This window comes from Rhopalosiphum padi, chromosome 2 (genome assembly GCF_020882245.1).
Source record: "Rhopalosiphum padi isolate XX-2018 chromosome 2, ASM2088224v1, whole genome shotgun sequence".
Classification (NCBI taxonomy): Eukaryota; Metazoa; Arthropoda; class Insecta; order Hemiptera; family Aphididae; genus Rhopalosiphum; species Rhopalosiphum padi.
Genome location: NC_083598.1, coordinates 5,438,655 through 5,458,876, shown reverse-complemented (window position 1 = coordinate 5,458,876; position 20,222 = coordinate 5,438,655). Strand labels below are relative to the sequence as shown.

Here is a 20,222-nt window from a genome sequence, read left to right as displayed (position 1 = left end):
GTGCATTTATATTTTGAATTTATGTTGTTAGATATTATTTCCTGCGTAATTTGAACATAAAACACATATAATATGATGAAAAAAAGTACAGTTCACAGAACTAACTAGTTTGGTTCTACCACATAAATAATGTTACTTACTATAATAATATAATATTATATCATAAATGTTGCACTGGAGTACCTACAAGTCTTTATTAAATAGAATAGACAGACGACGCTATAAGAATGCGTGACACATTAAAGCGAAGCAGTAAATGTTTAGTTATAAATCATACGCAAATATTAGGGCGTCAGATGATAACAGTTTGTTTTAATTTATTTTTTATTTATAATCATAATATAAAATTATCTAAACTTTTGTTTTATACTCTTTATAGTTTATATTATTAATATTATAATTATATTATGTATCTAGTATAGTATTCAAATAGTATACACTTTGGGTTTTATTTGTTATTTTTTTTTTCGTGTATATTAATGTAAACATTAGTGTGTTTTATGCCGAATCGTTAACTCTGAAGTCGATTCTTTTTTTTTTTTGTTATTTAACTTACATATTAAAATAAAATATAGGTACAAGAGCGTTTTTTTTTTTTCAATGAACTAGACAATATCTTATTCCGGCATTATATTATGATTGTATTTTTGTTTTAACTCATTTAAAGATAATATACTAAGCAATAGTTTTTTTTTCAGAATTCAACTACTTTTACCATTAGAAGTTTTCTTTCTTGTAAAAAAAGGATAGTAAAATCCTATAATACTTGGATAATATATAGTATAGTTCAAGAAAAAAAATCAACTTCTACATATATATTATACATGTTAGGTGTTGGATGAAAATGAAAGAGAAAATCTCTGTCCGTTTGTCAAGCTCTAACGCAAGCTACTTATTTAACCCTTTGGTGTAATTTATTTTTTTTATCGGCTTAGGCTCTAGTTGTTCAGTTTGATGTATTTTAAAGCTATAAGAATAAATTAACACGATTCAATTACTTACTTTCTTAATTTATAAGTATTTTTAGTTTTTATATTTAATATTCCTATTATAAATCATTCATTAAAATGACTATTTATAAAATAATTATACGAACATTTTTAAATATTTATAAATATATCTATCATAGAAATAATTATTATAAATAAGTGGTCTATTTTATATTTAATTGGTATATATTATATAGAAATTAATAGAATTCATTAAAATTAAATTATATTACAAATTAATTATGTACTTTAACAGAATAATTATATACCTAATTATATCTATAGAAATATAAATGAATTATTTTATATATCATTATAGATGTAAACGTATGAGTATAATACGTATTGAAGTATGTTGTAAGTAAACGTTTTAAACTATATAGTTTAGTGTTTGTAAAACCTAATAAATATTAATACTTACAATACTCTATTTATATGTATTAATTATTGTAATATATATATTATATTGCATAAATAGTTATGTTATAACATAATATTAAATTATATTGCATATTGCACAGTATATTTTCAAACCAACGTTTTAGTGCACAAGTGAGACACAAGCAAGTAATAACTTATTGATTTGTTATCTAATAACGTCTAAGTGAACTATATTAAACATTTAGAATTATACCTTACATCTTTAACATAATATAATACAACGTACGTGTTAAGTATAAATGTACATGTATTGTATTTTAAAACAGACAATAATATTATTATGTAACTATATCTTTCTGTGTGCAATATAACATATTCTAAATTTATATATTTATTGGAAATACCAGTGTAATACATATTTTATATTCACAGCATAAAAAATACATTTTTTAGCTTTTTAATTCGTTCATAATTTGCTTATCATTTTCATCAAATTATAAAAATTACAATTTTATAAAAAAAAAATTATAACAGGGATAAAATGTCAGTGTTTATTTAATTATTACACAGATAGTTTTATTTGTATTATGATATTAAGTTTATTTTGTAATTAAAATTTCAGACGAGGTGAAAATTACTGTCAACCACTCATCGTCAGACAAATTAAAAAATTATGGTGAAAATTTATTTTGCTATAAAAATATTAGTTGGTAAGTATTTACTCTAAATCACGAGTTTGATATAACAATATAGACATGTATCATATCATAAGTTCCACGCAATTAAAATTAATTAAGCATTGTCTTAACATAAAATATACTTGATGTTTACCGGGTCATTATGTTTAAGTTTATTTTTCCTCGGGAACAATGCAATTATTTAGTAGGTAGTGTTATTAATTTTACATTTAAAACATTCATTAAACAATTTAGGAATTAATTTCTTTTTCAATTGTGCAAGGTTAATTTTAAACTATTACGTTCGGCTAGATGTTTAATAACAACATATTCAAAGAAGTACAATATTATTTTAATATTTTTAGCAGAGTGGTTCCATGCATATAATATGCACATAACAAAACTACTGAAAACATAATAATATTATTTCTCAGTATAAATTGATAGATTTTAAGTGTTTTCATAAATGTACTGAGTATGATCAATTCAACAGATATTGTATTTTATATATAGTTGTTAATACCGAAAAATTGAAAAAAAAACATTGTAATTTAATTTATACATCTTAAATTGTAAGTATTAAATTTACGACACATGTTAATAAATCGACGATACGGGTATAAAGATAATTCCCAATTATTATTACTCTACCGCATGATAACGAATTAAAAAACATTACAACAATATTTTTATATTATGAAATAATGTGTAATTTAATAAATTTTCAAAAGCAATGAGGAAATTTTAATTGTTTTAATTCACAGACCCACTAGTTTTCTAGAAAATGTAACATATTTTTCATTTCTTGGCTATTATTTCTCCTGGTAACGGTGATTTTATTATTTTATTGAGTTAATCAATGTTCTGGGAAAATATAGTAGATGGTAGCCGGTAGGTACAATGTAGTTATGTTGTACCGACAATAATATACGTAGCTATAACCCGTAGTACCTATATTGCTTAATTCGTATAATCAGTACTAAATCGAAATCATATTTTTATGCGTTTACGTATTATGGTATTTTCAAATGTGTTTCTAGTGATTCATAATCTAAACTCTAAAGTCACAATATTATTCTGTTCTCTGCCAGACACGTAATAATAATAATAGTATGTTATTACCTATATTAAGACCATATCATTTTATAGCATAGCCACTTATATACTTCATAAATATTATATTATAATAACAACCGAGTCTCGTCATCGTTGGCTACGATGTCTAATGATAACCTGTAAGGCAGCAGTGCATTTATTTTTGTTTTAGGCTTTTTTTTCTTGTAACTACAATAATAATCATAATAATAATTACAATTTGTATTATTTTTAACCATTGCCGCCACTACCACCACCACGAGTTTTTCGTCAAAACGACCATCACTGCGTCACGAAAATATTATTAATTATTATACTGTCTTATACAGAGGCGTATTTAGGTTATTGTCGTCCCAATAGGTTAAACTTTTTTGCTACCACCCTAGGGACTCGACAACATATATGATGAAACCTATTTCCATTTTTTTCTTTTGACATACATTTTCTACCAAAAAACTAGTATAATAAGGACTACAAAGACCCTTTCAAAATCAAATTCTGAGTATAAACATTTATAATGTTTATATATTACTCACTGAAAATATAGCACCAAGCAGATTATGTCTATATAAATAAATTATTATAAATACATAAAATAATATTGTTATCATAATAGCATGTACTATATGTCTATATAGGCAGATTAAAATGAACTTGCAAACATGAATAATAACAATATTATTAACAACTATGAACTGTATTAATAAAATATGATTGTATACTAATTTATTACAATCAGATATTCAAATAATTCATAGTATTATAACTGTAAAGTTTTTATCATAATATTTGACAAAGCACAATATTTTTTTTATGTATAAATAAACAATATCAAAGAATATACAGATATTTTTTATTTTTTTTTAATCGCGATATCAGAATCATTTTTATAATATTTAACCGGTAAAAAAATGTCATAATAATTTTGTATGAACATACAGACAGAACGGTTTTCATAATTCAACGAAATATACAGTTTTATAATATTTTAAATGTATGAAATATTAAAATGTATAGACAGCTTATAGAATGAATGTAAAGTGATTTAATGAACTTATCACTTTTATGTAATTTAGGTATTAAATTTAGGTTAAATATAAATCGGTAATACACATGTTTATGATGTTCTATAAACATTATACTGATATAAACATAATACTAAAATCAGTAGGTAATGTACAAGACGTGTTAAGCTCAGATAAACTAAGTAAAATTAGTGGTAAATTTAAATTTAATAAATAATTGCGATATCCACAATTAACAATAGAAACACGATTAAATGTTTTTCTCATTTATGTATTAACCATTCCTTTTTAATTAATACATGTTGTCCAAATAAGTATACAAATTTTTTTTTAAAAAAACTAAAAAAACTAATATTATAATATAATATTACTTATCATTATTACCTTATAAATTATAAATATTAAATCATAGTACGTAAGTATGGAAATGTAATATTAATATGATTTGCTTTCAATATTATTTTGTCTTATCAATATATTTTAATTATTGGCTTTTATATTGTATAATAAAATTAGTGAATAATCGTAGACTATACAACGATGGTCGTAAATAATTTCAATATAGCAATATACCTAACCTATAAGTAAAAAAGTTTCTTTAAGTATAATATAATTACCTATATTATTACTTTTAAACGCTATAATTAAGTTTTACAATTATTCGACATATTTTTTAGATTCTGAACGGAGCGATGAATGTATTGATTTTACAATGATGTGTGTGTTTTTTTTTTATTTTTGTGTGTCATCACATTTTGGTGCTTCGATTTTTGACTTCAGCCTATCTTTGAAAAGGAAAATTCATCTAGTTAGTACTTTGGGGGGGGGGGGGGGGTCAAAAGTAAAAAAATTCCAATAGTTTTCAAAAGCGTCGGGAAAAACCCTGAAAAAATTACGGAAAAACGGGAATTTTTACGCATAACCACTTTTTGACAAAATCTATACCTATAACTCAATAACTCAAAAAAGAACTATTGTAAATACTTGAAATTTTCACCAAATGTTTATATTAGCGTTATCTATTTACGATTAAATTTTCAAAATATTTTGACCTTTTTTAAGCTACTTATAGACAATTGAAAATTTCGACTTTTCTAATTTTTTTTCTTAAAATGCCGATAAAAAAAAATTGGGTATCCAAAAAATCTTTAAAATTGAATACAAGGTTTATTATAAGTTGTACTTATCGTAGTAAAAAAAAAATCAAAAATCGTTAGTCACAATTTTTGTTTATAAACATTTAAAGTTAAAATGTTTACGAAATATATCAAAATCACGAAAATTTGCAAAGAATTTTGAAGTTGAAAATTCATAAAATTTTTTTGATTTATACTTAAGGTTCAAAAATCCAATACTAGGTTATCCATATGTTTTCCTTCAAGTAACTTTAAAAGAAAATTCCATTGTCAATATAGAAAATATTTTATTAGCGTAAGAAATTTAATTGTTTACGAAATCGTGTAAAATAACGATATACAATACAATACAATACAATATAACGATTACAATTTAAATATAGGTAATAATATAATATATCCAACTAATTATCATTGACTGACAAATCATCAGAATCGTTTTTCGTATACAATGATACCCGTCATTGCATTCAAATTTAACACATCCATTATAGTGACTAGTGACCTACTCTCCATCTCTACTATACAGCAGAGCGATACCCACTTGCCCACTTTTTTGTTGATATATTTTAAAACATTTTAATATGACCGATTAAAAACAATAATTTACTTGTATTATTTATGTATATTTTTTAAATGTACCACCTACAAGTACAAATGAATAATAATAATTAATTGATTAAACTTGCTTAATACTTAACTGTGACATTATTATTTATATTTTTCAATGCAATTATTATTTATGAATGAAATAAATTTCTGTTTATTAATGTATGTAATTATTATTTAATGATTAATTATTGTATCGTAGTTAGCACACGTAAAATTATTTCATGGTTAGGATATTATATGATTCCCAAATAATATATAATTATTTATTATAGCAAAAGTCTATTAAATAAAAATTAAAAATTAATATATTTTGTCAGAAACGGAATCGAATTAATTTAATTTTTTTTTTTTTTGGTTGAAACAAGTTATCCATTGAAATAAAACAATCTCATTCAAAAAAATATTAACTTTTAAAAATATTTTATATGAATAATCTTAATTTGTTAAAAAATAATATTTTTGGAAAAAAATTATAGTGTAAAGAGTAAATCATTTGAATTATTCATTGCCGTACCTACTCTATACTCAACACCAACTATACAATAGAAAGGTACACATGTGTGATGAGCTCCCTTTTTTATTTTATTTTAGTACAATATTATTTGAAATATTTCTATCTATAAAAATAAAATTTTGGAAAAGTAATTTATTAAATAAAAGGTTATAAAGGTTTTGATAAGCGAAGAAGTGGATCAACATTATATAGAGTTTAACTGTACCGATCCATTCCAAGAACCTAAAACTTATAAACTATTAGTTTTAAATTTGATTTTTATACATCGAAATACTTCAAAAAATATTTTTATTTGGAATAAATAATTAAAAATGCATGTTACTGTTAAATATTAAAACATTTGAAAAAAAAATAACGATAAGAAATATATATTTTTTAGAAAAATTTAATTTTTTTAACGACTTAAATTTATGTAAAAAAATATTTTAAAAAGTCAATAGTACTTAAAATTATAAATTCTTTACATGGATCACCTAGTATAGCCAAAATATTAACAAAAAAAAAAAAAAAAATACCTATACTTTAAAATGTTGTGAAGTATATTTAAAACTCCAAGCACTACTGAGCAATACTAAAAAAAAAATTACAATGTCGTTTTGAATTGGCCACCGGTCTTGTCACAATATTTTTTGTACACATCACGCATCGGTGACGGACTGACGACGGCGGTGGTGTATATCATCGCCGTGTTATTATATCGTTATTCCGATACACGACGAGAAAGCGAGCGCACGCCAAAGCTGGTGCAATAGCGCCGGCTGACCGCCGACACGTCCGTCACATGTCAGACCTGTCACTCGTATCGCACTTAATTATTAGCTCCAATTGTCCTCGGCGTATGGGCCGAGCTGTTGTTTCACACGCACATTTGTCACCGTCCTCGACTAAAATGCAAATATTTTAATATTATATAACGACACGAATACAAAACCAATCGTTTTTTTTCGGCTGCAGTTGTTGGGCCTATATAATTGAATTCAGACAAAATTCTAAATGCTTATACGTTTTTTGTAAGGAAGATTACCATTGTATTAAATTTTCAAGTTTTTCATTTGCAAACATAAAAATATTGAAAAGAAATAGAAAACATTTTGAAAATTTAAGGAAAAATTTAAAGTTTACTTTAATTAACCTTAAAAACATTAAAAAAAAAACAAAAACAATTATGCAAAAAACTGGTTTTGCATAAATATTTCTGTTTTCATACGTATTTGATTCGGAGTGCAGCCATTGTATTGGTTTTAAAATAATTTCAAATATTTTTTGTGTTTGTGTGAAAACCTAGTTTTTACATTTGAAAAAATAATGCTTCAATCTTAAATTTTTATACTGGTTACTGCGATAAAAAAATCTATTCTATCTGTTGGTACTACATGGGGGAGAGGAACGTCTAAAGCTCTAAACTCTAAAGTAATAAATTCTCAGTATTTTTCAAAATATTTATATTAATCTTAAGCTTTGTATTCCATAAATTCATCATTAATGATTGCTTGTCACTAATGAGCGAACCAAGACTTGCATAGCTTTGTTGTTTTATACTCAAGCTTAATCTTGGCCAACTATTTCCAGATGTAACTAAACATCTCTTTAGCTCTTTGTCTTGCTTGGTCTTTATTCACAAAATATCGATTAAAAGGTATTTTAAAAGACATTTGTAAGATTGCTTTATGATATCTAAGATATGACTTCAGAATTACAATATACTTACAATTCAAACATAAGCTAGAAAAAAATATTTAATTACTGATTTTTCTATTGGAAATTTATTTTTTATTTGATGGTTTATGACACATGTCAAATGTTACATGTTACAGTCGCTATCACTGATTATTCACGATATCCTTGTCATTTCATTGACTAATAATTTAAAATAGTAATTTTTTAATTTATTACTTACCCGGAGGGAAAGGACTTATGTATGAAGCATTATACTAAATCATAATACGACAGTAAATACACTGTACAACAAGGCAATATCACAAACGGCACACGAAATAAAAACAAACAAACGCAACTTACAATGATGACTTCCTGTTATTAATATTAAATTTAAAGTAGGATGTATATAAATACATAGATTAAAACATTATGGTTTATAAATAAATCGTTTACTTTAATAATGCCACAGATTAAATATAATAATCTGCAGTAATCGTACTTACGACTTATTATGGAATTGTGTTTGCACGTTAATATCTACCTATATCGATTTCGGGAAAATAAAATAATTTCTCCGTAGATAGCTGATAATAATTCGTATAAAACTACCTTAGATATATTTTGTAATTTAATTTTCAATTACTTCTAATCTTATTTATAATAATTCGTCATTTCCTCGAAAACCAATCAGATGTAATAATACGACGTTCTTAATATATTCCACCCTTAGAACAGCGTCTGATTTACACAGCGCCGAACGCGTACTAATTTTTATGTTCCATTTATTCGTCCGTTCGACGTTCGACTACAGATGTTTGCTTGTTTTTATAATTTTTGTTTTCATAATCATTATTATTATTATTATTTCATTCCGGACCACTGCTGCAGCTCACGCTCAAATGCACATTTAGCTTTTTTCAGCGTCTACAAACAATACATATATACGTGTACTGGGTAGGTACTCGGGAGTCGTTGTGGGGATGAGTGCACTCTTTTCTCCGTCACTCTACCGATTATCATTTGTTTACTAAACGACAATTTTTATTTTATTTTAAATTTAACATAATATTATAATTATATTTTACACTATCATACGCTTATATACAATATATCTTACAATTTTTGTACATGAAAAATATTAATCTCACCAGTCTCTATGACGTACTGTTTAAATATTTTTTTTGGATTTAACGTATCTGTTTGGTTAAAAAGTAAATCTCGATTAATCACTAAAAACTATACACAGGGCAACGGCTCTAAGTAAAACGTTTCGCAAATGTAGACTGACGGCAGTGACCGATTTTGACCGGCGCCAACGTTGTCGGTATGTCTTATGGGGTGGGGGGGGATGCGTCAACTCGACCACGTTTTAGTCGGTATGCGGTTTACTTCTCTCGCGGGCCGAGTTGGATTATGTGCACTATAGTATAAAATATATATTATATTGTTATATTAAAATATGTTTTATGCCATAATTCATAATATTTTGTATTATTAAAACTGCGTCTGCGTGACTGTGAGAATTAATTGCAGTCCCCATCTCTAACTTAGCGCGTACTATGATTATACACTACATAGGTACAACCAGGGCCGCAATAACCGGGTGTGTTGCGTGTGTCAAACACACGGGCCCAGGGCCCCAACCTATAATGGGGGGCCCAATGATAAAAATTGAAAAGTATGTAGAAAGAAAAAAATAAAAAGATTTTGTTATAATAATATAATAATAATTAATAATTATTGAACAATAGATCGATTTTGTCTTGTACAACACAACGTTATCGTATATTAACGTTTCTTTTGCGGCCCGTATAACCGAAATTAAAAATAGTTTGGTTGCAATTGATTAAAGCGCGTCATGCGAAGGAACTCGTATTTTGACCGGCCTATATAGTATGAGTTGAGAGATCCTTTTCAAAGCTTAAACTTATCAAAAATTACTTACGAAACTCCATCGGTCAAGAGAGACTTTCAAGTATAGCTTTGCTTAATATTGAAAGACAACAAACAAATGATATTAACATAGAAAATATAATTGACAATTTTGCCAACAAAAAGCAAGAAAAAAGAATTTTTTAAAGTGAGTAATGTATTTTTTTTTTTCAATTTTTTAATTGGCTGTTAATGCTTATGTATAGTGTGTTCAATTAAATTGTTACTTGATAATTATTTATATTTAAAATTAATAAAAAAAGGTTACAAATTATTACATTTATTTATTTGTAAATACATACCTGTATGTGTTTTCCTTATGTTAACCTTATTTTTGTTTATATTTGTATGAGTAAAAATTCAAAATTCCAAAGTATGTTTTCAAATTTGGAAAAATTAATTTTCAAGACAGGGAGGGGGGCATTAATTTTATTTGCACACGGGCCCAAATTGGTGTAGTTGCGGCACTGGGTACAACGTACATATTAAGTAGGAGAGGTCTGCAATCGGATAAATAGATAATATATTAATATCCAAAGATTTTGATTTGTGGATAATGCGATCCACGTAATTACGGTCTTGTAGCTAATTTCCCCCGCGTTGAATTTAGTTGGAAATATTCATGACGTAAACGTTAAACATACTTAATATAATTTACCTATTGCACTATTGTTTTACAATTTATTTTAGAGAATTAAGGTTTCGCACACTAATTAATCAAATTTGTTTATTCGTCCTCGAGATGGACGTGTATAATAAATTACGTCGAACCCGAGTTTCTTGGTAATAGTATTGATAATAATTGTATTATACTATAAATTATAATATCCCACATTCTATGTTATGGTTTTGGGCATTGTCCACTTATTAATAACGACTGTAGTCTATACATTGCGACGACGGAATAATTTATTGATACCAAAATAATATTGTGATCCAAAACAACGGCGATTTAAATGGTTATACTTTCCCCGAAAATTAATTAAATACATCAACTCGACGTATAGTCTCAATGCATTGGTAAATAATAATCTTTAAAAGTTATATCATGATGATCAATGTTAAGCACTTAAAATAAATCATAATAATAAATATAATATATCTAGTGTAATATAATATTATTATATATTTATGTATACTATAAACATTCAAAAACTTGAAAATATCACTTGATTGAGTCATTCAAATATCCTATCTTGTTATACATTTTAGAGGTGATTATTTTGAACTTAAGCTTTTTTTTTTATTATTCACAGTTTACATAACGTTGTTGAGAACAATAGTTTTTTTGCTACTCACGACTCTCTTTGTACATAAAGGTACTGAAAAAAAAAATAACAACTATAAAGTTTAGGTTCAAAATTGTATATACACGTATAAATATACATATTAAGGTGTATATAGCCGTTTATTAGTGAGTGTTGACAGTTATCGACGATTGTTGACATTTACCAACCATTCTGGTGAATGTTGTACATTTTTAAAAATATGTTGATATTTATTGGTATTAGTTGGCATGCACAATTATTGTTATTTAGTGAATGTTAACATAATATGAACGATAACTATAAAATTAGAATTATTTTTGATAAATAATAACAACACATTTTGTTTACTACAACACGGTAAACTACCGTGAGATTTACTGTTGAACAGTATCCCCACGTTACAGCTACATTTTTTGCCTTCTACGAATAGTTCTAATACGAGATTGATACATAATTAAATTATAAGAAAATTATATGAAATTTTCATATAACTTCATTTTTTTTAAAAATATAAATAAATTTAAAATAAATAATTTTAGTTTCATCTGTTTTTAATGGACCGATTAATTTATGATTAGTCATAGTACTTATAAAATATCAAATCGATGTAATCTACTGTAATCAGTTCACTGTTTATTTTTTTTCTTTAGCTCTCATTAAGCATTACTTTACTAATATTAGTATTATATTAGTCAGAGCTTAGATAAAAAAAATATATCTTCTTTTTTTAAATTAAAAATGCACTAAACTTTTCAAAAGAAAGATCTTTCATTTTCGCTATTTCTTAGAACACCGTTACGTTGAGTTTAGTATACGCATCAACACTATAAAAAACGTATTATAGATATATCCAGTAATCAAATATTTAAAAATCGGATTGTTACTTAATATGTTAGCCCATAATCTCATGCAATAACATTAATAAAAGTCAAACATACGTCTCGAACATGGATTCATATTTTTGAAATATTCTGATAAAGTAATAATGTTAAAATACTATCAAAAAAATATTATTAAATAATAAATAAAAATCGCGTTTCAAGTGTGGTCAATATTTACTGAACACTAATAATTGTAAAGCTCGACATTCATCGGTGTGTGACTACATAAAGACCGTTTTGGCAAAATGTCAACATACACTGGTGACTGTCAACATTCACCAAGTGCTATCATACACCTTACCACATATTGTGAAGAAAACATTTCACTACAACCATTTTTTTTTTTTACAATAGCCAATGTTAATTCATAAGATCAGAAAAACGTTTATTATATTCCACTCAAAAGTGCACACAAAGAAATGTTATAATTTAACTAGACATTTTTATTGACTAGAAATTATTTTCTTAGGATTGCTTATGTATTGAAAAGCGAGTTTTACACATTTTACAGACTCGTACCGCATAGGTATAAACTCGCATGCATGTCAAGGTAACTATACACTGTTTGATTTCTGGAATAATATTTCGAGCGTAATTTTTGTCTGTTGTTCACATATTGTATAGCAAATAATAATAATAATTATGGTCATTATTTACAAACACACACTAACAGATTAGGCTACTTATTATTATGTATTGTGGTATTATGTATAATATCTACAGCGCATTGCTGACTAAATCACTACTCATCACGAGCAAAATATAATTAATTCTAATAGTTATTCTGTAAAATAACCGATGTCATTGTCTTTTTGATCGACATATTTTGGCAAAAAAGTAGCAGGGCAGTTTCATCTATCCATTTTCAGTTTTTATCTTATATATTATATTCGTATTCGTACATAAATACGATATTATTTTTCGTGTGAATAACTATTATATTATAACAACATAGGGCACAAATTATTTGGTTAATTTATGAGAAGTTGGTTATATATTTTAATTTGAAATAAATATAAAAACTAAAAACTTTCGTTTGTGTATAGATTTGTTGGTTTTAAACTTCTTGTTTCTAAAAACGTGATTTGATGGTTTGTAATTTTTTTTTATTCAGTCCTCGGCTATAGAAAAAACTAAAGAAAAAAGTTATACTCATGGGTTTATAATATTTTTTGTCGATATTCTCCAAAACCCATCCGTCAATCAGTCATGTTTTTAAATATTGTTTTTGAAATTATAGTACGCTTTGTTCACACAGGTTAGGTTAGGTTAGTTCATAACTTTAATGGAACTAAAGTTAAAAACTAATGTAACACTTAAAATTTAAATAAATAATCTTGAAAAAAATATGTATACCTATTCGAAAACCATCCCAAAAAAATGATATAATATTATATATTTTATATTATTAGGTATATAAACATTATATTATAGTTATATTATTATTTATTATAATATGTAGGTATTGAACGTGGATATCTATAATAGGTACTATATTAATATTCCTTGTGTATGTATACTTTTTTAAAAAAGGTTATTTATGTAATTATAAAAAATATAATTTATTTTTTATTTAATTTTTTTATTGAAGGTATAATATTTTATGTTTATATTTTAAAAGTTTTTTATTATATAATGTAGTAAGTACCTATGCGATGTATAATACAGTAAGAATTGTAATTCAATATAAAATATATAAAATTAATATATTAAAAATTTGTTATTTTGTAAATTTTTCATTTTTCATTTTTTATAATCTTTATTTAAGAAGGTTTGGCTATCATCCGTGAGGAATAGGTTTTGTGTCAGTCGAGGTCGTAGTTGTCTATTTTTGATTTTGTGCATAGGTTGTGGTACCTATTGCAGGATTTCTTCTGAAGTTTATTCACCGTGGTTTTTGATCCAACTATGTAGTAGAGGTATTCCTAATTATGAAATTTCAATTTCAATAAAAGTAATTGCAGTTTCCTTCTTGGTACCTGTAACTCTTTAGAAGGAAATTAAAATTTCTAAATTCCAGTTATAATTTATTATAATATACAAATTACACAATATTTACATGCTTTCTGAAAAGTGAGATAAATAACAAGTGTATAATCACCCATGCATACTAATTTCTAATCTCTCCTCTTTCATACACCCTAGAATAATCTTCCCCTAGTATTCTCAAATTCCATAAATTGTCGGATTTATATTATTATTTACTATTATTACTATATATTTTAAAAATAATAATGTACACGGATTAAATTTATTATATTTAATATACATATATATGTATATTATATAGTATTAGATAAGATTTATATTTCATAAAACTAAATATAAATAAAAATACTACATTTGTCTAAATAATATTTTCAGTTTTTGACAAAATTAAGTTTTATTTGAGCTTATTTTTATTTTACTCTAATAATTTATTGAATATCGTTAATCAATAACGATTTAAAAATAAATATTAATAATAAGGTGTTACTAAAGAAAACGTCATATTTTTTTTTCGAGGCAGTGTGCATTTTAACGATGTGTTTAAAAGGATTATACCTACTTAATTAGAGTTTGTTATTCTAAAACTGTTGGTCCGACACGCGTTTTATTCAAAATGCGGATATAAGTAAACGCGATTATATGTGTTGAAAGATTAACAATTCAATATTAATGTGTAAAAATATTATATTGTTAAATAGATTCATTCATGCCGTGTTGAGCTACATCATATGGAACAAATTTATGTTATTTTTTCATAAACCTTTTTATTTTTTTTTTTTTTTTAAGATTTTTGACAATCTGCACTGATATTTGAAAATAAGTACAAAATATCATGAAAGGACAACATTGTATAAAAATTAATGGTGGGAGAAAATACAAAACATCACATATTTAATCATGTGGCTTTTATAATATCTATATAATACCTACGTGAAAAAAATGTGCGTCCCCAATTTGATAATGAATGTAAGATTTAAGATAGATATATGTATGGCTTTCTATTCAACATATTATATTGTCGAAAAACGGTTATATTATAATAAAATTCACGTAATATTCATTAAATTATAATTCACCGATAAACTCAACTCATACCAAAGGTGCGGAAATAACTTGTCAACAGCACCAGACTATTTATTTGCACTTCTTTTGGAACTCGTCGTTGAATAGTTTTGAAATAAAACATATTATGTTTTATTCTTCCGTAATATGGATTTGTTGTGGGTGATTTTTTTTAAGTTTTCAATAATAATATTTACTCAAGATGAGATGAGAATATTATAATATAGTGCGTACAATAACAATATTAATAAATATCTTCCTTGCCACACAGTCAACGTAGTTAAAATTCAAGAAAAACAATTTAATTTGATTATATATAAACTTGTGTGTTTAATTTAATACCTAATAATACAATAATATTACCTTTATCCTTTGATGTATTACGGCGTGTTTGAGCAATTTAAACAACCAAACCAAATCGTGAAAACTTCGATCTAGGACATAGTGTATAGAATATTTTATTTATTCGGTGGATTCCAGGGAGATCAAGTTATAAATCACTATACAATACTATACAACAATCAGGGAAGGAATATCTTTTAAAACAAATTATTTTAATCATGTGGTTAAAAATAAACATAAAATTTATCGTAATTTTGTCGATGAAATGTGTACATTTTGTTTGCAAAAAACGGTGTATACAACCAGGAAATAGTTAATAAAATAATGTTATTTCTTTATACTTTACCTAAATATCACACTAGAAACCAAGCATTGTTATAAATTAAATTTTTTTTTTGTATAAATCGTATAAAACATTAAATGAATAAAACGTTTGTTTTGTATTATTTTAAAAAAAACTTTTTTTTTCAACCCTAACAACAAATATATATAAATTTAAATATATTGTTTAGTAGAGTGGTTTTCAAACCAGGTAGAAACTTTCACAGATAATAGACATTTTTGAGAAATGTATACATTTTCACTAACTTACCTATAGAAAAACCTTTAAATATGAGATACTCTGAATTGCAGACACTTTTATGGCTAGATTTTGATAATTTTTATCCTAACTTTTATATACCTAAGTATATTTTATCAATATAATATGCACTTTATATATTATTATACTATTATAATTTATTTTATCATTATTGTTTTTATAAAATATTTCATTTGGTAACTGATTATATGGTAAATAGTTATTCATATAAGTAAATTAGTTCATACAAATAATATAAATATACATATGTGTATAATTTTATAATTTTTTGATATATTTTTATATTAATCATTTTTTTAAATTTATCCACCCTTTCCTATTTAAATTTCTGACAACATTTCGGCAATTGAGAGTTTCTATGTTTAAAGGTTTTACTATATTATTATTTAATATTTTGTAAAATTTAAAAAAAGAAATATAAGCCACATACATTATAGTAAATTCGCAATTTAATCGTAGAGTATTATTTTGTTGGTGTTGAGCTGATAGACAAAAATGTAATTTCTAGACGCCGTATTAATATAACAATACACACACACATATATATATATTATATATGTATAATGTATATATCAAAATTTAAACTGTAATGGTATACAGTATAAATGCGGATCTCACGGTGCTGCAGGATGACTTAAATGACATAGTGACGATGTGACGGCGACGGTATTTTTTATGCCAGACGTATTCATTTTGACGATTACGAAACGCGTATCAAGAAAAAAATAACAATATACGAGGGACCCGTGCCAATATAGCCGACGCATGTTTAACGGACGACTATGCCAAAAATCTAAATTACCAACCATTTTATGTATAGGTATGTTTATTATAATACATTTAATCGAATAATAATATCGTTAAGTGCAATATCGATTTCGGAAAACGCATACGGTACCGTCATGTCTCAGTAGAGTGTTGACTGTTGATACGTTTTTCTTTGACAAAAATCGACTGAAATGCGTTATTGCGCCAGATTAGACAGACTTAAATATATTTTCCGTTAACTGTTAATGTACGCAACTCTATGCTGGATGATAAATTTAATATAAAATATAATTATAATAATTTATAGATACCTAATTAATTTTCGAGCCGTCTGTGGTCAATCGACTGTTATATTTAACATATCGCAATCGATTGTCAAGCCAACTCTGCGCAATTATTTTGACAATGGCACTCGAAGATATCTAAAATCTGGTTGTGTTTTCAAATTACTTTTTCCAATACGAAAAATAATAGTTAAAAATGTATGATATGTTTTGATGTGAATGGTTAAAATATTTTGTTTGTTATGTGAAAACAAGTTTTCTTGAAATTAATAAAATAACTGCATAATATACAATAGTTACCACAGAAAGAGTTGGTTATAATATCATAGGCATTTTAAGACAAATGGTAAAAACTTGTTATATAAACGTTTAAAAAAAGAACGAATTATATATTATAAAAATAAAACTGAAACATTATTTGGCTTTCGAACTACAGTTTGGAAATGTGGATCGTGCCGTTTTCGCAATCCTCGATTTAATTATAGTATAGTCCCTCCTCGTATAGGAATAAATGCGCAGCACTCCCCTTTGCAGGATACAGAATAATATCAGATGCACAATTTAACACTGCCGGCAAATGAGCCAGCCCAGGAGCGCGCGTATCAAAGCCCCCTCGGGACTGATTTAGTAGACCGATTTAGTCTACCCGATAAAACGCATTTCCAAATATTCCTATTCTACCACGCTGCTTCATATCCGTCGGCTCAGCCGAAATCATATAGTACGACTTATATATTATATATATATATATAAACACATCCACATTATAAACAGCAGTCGGTATGACAGGTATGTCTGCCGTAAATCAGTCATATATCATTGGTATATATATATATTATATAAAACGTTTTTGCGTTCATTTTTTTATTTGTTTATTTATTGTTATTATTATTTATTTTATTTTATTTTCGAATCTTGCGCACGCGAATCGTAACGAAACCGTGCCAACACCGTAGTAGCGGCATTCAAAAATAGCTACACGACGCGACCCAAAAGACAAATGACCGGCGGCGGCGGCGTTCGAGAGACCGTTTGAAAAGCGTAAATATCGCAGAAATATATTATGATATTATTTTATGTATGTATTTATATAATATATATCTACCTACAATATCCGTTTGCCCTAAAAGCTTGACCGACTTATAAAAGACCATTGCTACCGTCTAGTGGACTGGCATAATATACGTTAATACACTGAAATATTATAAGACATCATATCATGATATTAATATCGTTGTTCGAAAATATTAGTCTAACATAAGGTCTTAGAATCAAAGCAAACGGATACGAGTGGATACATTTATTTGCTGTGGAGAACTGGGAAGTGGTAATAATTGGCATTAGTCTCCCTATTTTGACATGATTAAAGTTGTAACCGGCTGTTAAGAAACAGCGTCTATATAATAATTATATTCAAATACCTTGTATCACGATGGTTTGAAATAATATTAATAAAAAAACACTATAGAAACGTGTCCGATATATTTTTAAGTAAGTAAACATTTACCGTAAGTGTTGCAACTCTATTCAAATAATTAACTGCACTTGTAAAACTAATAATTTAATATTTTTTGTTTTGGGGAAAAAAATCCGATTACCAATTTAATCTTTAAAAAATATAACAAATGGAATCTCATTTATTGGTCGACGATTCCTTAAAAAGTTTATTTCTGGTTAAAATATAAAAAAAACTTCACCAATTTTATCAGGATACGTTTGAAATTATGAAAAGCTATTTCGTGTATGTTGGTCTTTTTTCAGATTTCTGTCATTTCTGATATGTATTACAAGCCACGATCGGCGCACCAAATGTGTTTTATTTTTTACAAGTAAAAAAACAATAATATTATGAAAACGATGTTTCTTAATAAAATATTTTGAATTTCCTGATTTAAATTAAAATATCATACAATGTATTAATATGTGCACTACAAATAAATAAAATTATATAACAATTCTAGAAAGCGCAAAATTAAAGTAATGAAAGTTTCAACTTCGTAGTAAGTATCTGTTGAATAAAAAAAATTATGTATTTGAAATGAGTTTTCCTAGAACCTACAAAAAATAAGGCATTTTTCATCGAAATCCTGTCCCTAATTTATTAAATCGAATACCAACATTTGGAAATTGTAAAAAGCGAGACATCAATATTTTACAAAATAATTATTTTCATTATTATTATTATTATTGCAGTACCAAACCGTACACTAAACTCGACAAAATGATTACTCGCCACTTAAACATATTTGGTATACGGTTTCTACGCGCTCGTCCACCACGAAATTGTATGCACATTCAGCAAGCACCAATAACGCCATTGTCTGTAATTGGTAGGCTACAACTAGCCCATCACTATCTGCACTTGCAATGCAGTTTAATTACAATCGTACAACAATATTACAATACGTTATATTTTAGTTTTACCCTCTCGAACTGCCAATATTATAATGTACACAGTACTCAGTAATAATCATTCACTTTATCACGTCCCTGTTTCAAATGGTATCAATCGATATTATTATTAACACTCTCGAAGCTACAGACGCCATTCGACCTTAATTTTCTAGGGTGCTATTGTGCTAAAATTATACAAAGTCTACGATACATAGATGATATTACTTTATTATATTACTAACAATATTTTTTATAATAATAATATCAATTTTTCAAATCAAAGATAAACAATAAATAACTATTTTTATTAAAAAACTTACCTATTATTAATTTCAAATGTATATAATATGTAATAATATGTCTTCAGTTTTTAATTGATCTGTTAAATTGTTTTCAATATTCCCATTTCCCAAGTTTGAAAATTTTTCTTGTAACAGTCTATGTCTATTTTTTTATTAGTCACATTATATAAATTAACACAATAGTGTATGTAACTAAAACAAAATAACATAATTAACTAAATTGTATGGGGATGCTAAAATAATATTTTAGTGTGCTAAGAACTACTTAGCTGTATGTCTAGCCATAATGTGTCTTGATGGATCCAGAACGC

At 26.1% G+C, this 20,222-nt stretch overlaps 1 protein-coding gene and 1 long non-coding RNA gene across 2 annotated transcripts in view; one reads left to right on the top strand and one right to left on the bottom strand.

Moving 5' to 3' along the window:
* LOC132923007 (CXXC motif containing zinc binding protein) overlaps positions 1 to 6,931 on the bottom strand; it is a 433,444-nt gene extending 426,513 nt beyond the window's left edge. Inside the window, exon 1 of the mRNA XM_060986784.1 lies at positions 6,917 to 6,931. The gene's annotated coding sequence lies outside the window, so the exon portion shown is untranslated. The remainder of the gene's footprint in view (positions 1 to 6,916) is intronic.
* Positions 2,004 to 20,222, top strand: part of LOC132923010 (uncharacterized) — a 147,468-nt gene continuing 129,249 nt past the window's right edge. Inside the window, exon 1 of the long non-coding RNA XR_009661081.1 lies at positions 2,004 to 2,080. This is a non-coding gene — a long non-coding RNA (uncharacterized LOC132923010). The remainder of the gene's footprint in view (positions 2,081 to 20,222) is intronic.